Genomic DNA, 3,073 nt, shown 5'->3' with positions numbered 1-3,073 from the left:
TACATGTAAAATTGTTCTTTACGATGCTTTGTTCCAACACAACATATAACCAATTTTCTTTGATGTATAGTTTATGTATTTAGTCCAATTCATATTTTTATTATAATTGTGACTAAATATATAATATAAATAATATAACGGTAAAGTTATAAAACATCAATATATAAGTTTTAACTAAATATATAATATAAATAATATAACGGTAAAATTATAAAACATCAATATACAGTAGAACCTCTATAATTTAATATTCGATAAATTAATAACCTCTATAAAATTAATAATTGTTCGGTTCCAATTTGAGACCGGTACAAAATTGAACCCCAATCGATATAATAATAAAATAATGATTTTTTTTTTGAATTCTCAATGTAAATGTATTGGTCCTAGTGAAACTATAAATTAATAATTACTTAAATATTCCAAAATTGTAGAATTGTCTAGTAAATATGAATCTCGCAATTGCACTTAAGAGTTGAGGCACTGTCGTATTGCAACAAAAAGTTGTGAAGAGTTGTTGCCGCTTGCAATGCTTCTTTCCAAGTGACCGGTTCCAAAGGTACTGAAGCATCATCAACTTCATCATCAACCAAATTTTGAACGGTATTTGCGATAATTTCTTCAATGCTTTGAACCTCGTAACATTCATTATTTTCACCTGGATAATCCAACAACTCATTCACATCCATTCTGTGTTAATAATGGATTCCTGTAATCAAGTTCTCAAGCTCTCGAATGTCTTCTCTAGAATTTAAATTGTTTAAATCATTTGAGCCGGTTGGATTAGCAGAACAATTTCTCCAAGCTGAGACGGCCAAGTTGATGACATCTAAAATATTAATATTTTCTGGGGAAAAAATGTCTAACTCATAACCTTCCAAAATCTTACGATAAAACCTTTTACGGTAGTACATTTTAAAGGCTCTAATTATCCCAGCATCACATGGTTGAATATTTGAAGTCATGTTTGGCGGTAGAAAAAACAACTCGATGTTTTGCAACCCTTGAATATTTTTGGAATGGGCTGGACAATTAACCACTACCAAGAGAAATTTTCAACCGTGCATTTGATCATCTAGCCAACGAACATATTATTTGAAAAGCAACCCAGTCATCCATGCTCTTTTGTTGGCACAAAATTCACAATCTAGGCTATTTATGTTGACATTCTTAAAACAACGTGGCTTCGCATACTTATCAATGATCCATAGAGGAATTTTTTTCCGATCATCCGCATTGCAATAGATAACAATTTTAAGTCTTTCCTTTTCTTGTTTCCTACCTTCAAGTTGTTTTGTTGCAAGTGAATGGTCAGCTTGTACCCTGTAAAACAAACCCGGTTCATCCATATTAAAAACATATTTAATTGGAAATTGATTAAAAATTTCCCTTATAGACTCCAATTTATTTTCCATGTCATGTGTGTCGACTGAACCACTTTCACCGAATCGGCGATACGATTTAATACCATGCCTTAACTTGAATTTCTCAAGCTAACCCTGTGAAAGATTATGCTCAAAAGAATCCCGTGGAAACAAAAGCTTCAACGTCTCAACTACATTCTCTATGATTAACTCTCCAGTTATATTCACACGCTCTTGATGTTGGAGAAACCATTCATAAACAACTTTCTCCATATCCGGATACTTGGCTGCTTTGTGACGCTTGGAAGATACATATTTGTCAAAGTTAGCCGATAGGAACTCTGATGATATCTTAAGAGTGTTTGATATTGTTCCTTGACTAACTTTCAAATCGAAGGTTTTTTCAACCCATTTCACCAATCTTGTTGAGTGCATTCTTGGGGATCTCTCTGCTACTCACATAATAGTTTTCGTTGTTGATTGGTTATTGTTAATTTTTTTAACACATTTTAGGTTAGAAGTCATAGTTGATGTGATTTTGAAATTTCTCATTAGATATTTTATAGTGATCAATCTAGATCTATGTACATTGAACTTGACAAATCATTAATGTGTGAGTGTACATGAGAATTTTGATGGTCCTTGTTTCTGTTTTATTTAAATATGTAAAGTGAACGGATATGAAAATTTTGAAGGTTGATGTATTAATTTGAGAGTTTCTCATGAACATAAGCATATTAATTTATCAATATAATAATATCTTGCTAAATTAATAAAATATCTCAGTCTCAACATTATTAATTTATAAAGGTTTTATTGTACATATATATTTATATAACATTTATACATAACATATATATATATATATATATATATATATATATATATATATATATATATATATATATATATTATAATCTTCTTATATAGTAAAATAACATAAAATGATATAGTTATATGTATTTATATAACGTGATTAAACTTATCAATGTTAATAATATATATATATATATATATATATATATATATATATATATATATATATATATATATATATATATATATAAAATGAATGTAAATATAAACGTAACATAAAAGGGAATGTAAATATGTAAATAATAACGTAAACATAAACGAGAATGTAAATACGTAAATATAACATAAACGTAAATGAGAATATAAATATGTAATTGTAATGTAAACGTAAATGAGAATGTAAATAACATAAATGTAAGTAACAAGAAAATAAATATGTAAATGTAAATAAAACGTAAAATGCATGTATCATACCCCGAAAGCTTACAAAGTATAAAAGGGAGTGTAGAACTTACCCTAGTTGTGTGCAATGTAATCGGTTCAGAAATCGGGACCCGACTCGCGAATTCTCGACTTTTGATTAGGGAGCATCTTAGACAAACTGGCACATGAGGCTTACTAATCTTTTTCATAAGGAACCAGGAAAACACCTTTTTAGAGTTACCGGATCACTGGAGTTGCTCGTCGGAGAATGAATGTGCAGCGGGCCATGAGGGCGTCTGGTTGGCTAGTGTTAGACTTCTTTGTTGATTCTTGGTTGGGTGGCTTTCGTCAACTGGAAAGGCTTTTTCGGAGTAGTAGGCAACTAGAGATGGCAGGTAGTGGCCCGAAGGTGATTGGAATGACAAAGGAAGGGGTGGCAACTAGTTTTTCTATGAGCCATCTTTGTATTC

At 30.5% G+C, this 3,073-nt stretch overlaps 1 pseudogene; it reads right to left on the bottom strand.

Moving 5' to 3' along the window:
- Window positions 1-409: 409 nt before the first annotated feature.
- LOC145040611 (CENP-B homolog protein 2-like) lies at window positions 410-1,799 on the bottom strand (annotated as a pseudogene).
- Window positions 1,800-3,073: the final 1,274 nt, after the last annotated feature.

The sequence above is a fragment of the Lactuca saligna genome, chromosome 4, assembly GCF_052625555.1.
Source record: "Lactuca saligna cultivar CGN05327 chromosome 4, ASM5262555v1, whole genome shotgun sequence".
NCBI classification, from domain to species: domain Eukaryota; kingdom Viridiplantae; phylum Streptophyta; class Magnoliopsida; order Asterales; family Asteraceae; genus Lactuca; species Lactuca saligna.
This window is presented reverse-complemented; position numbering and strand designations above follow the sequence as displayed.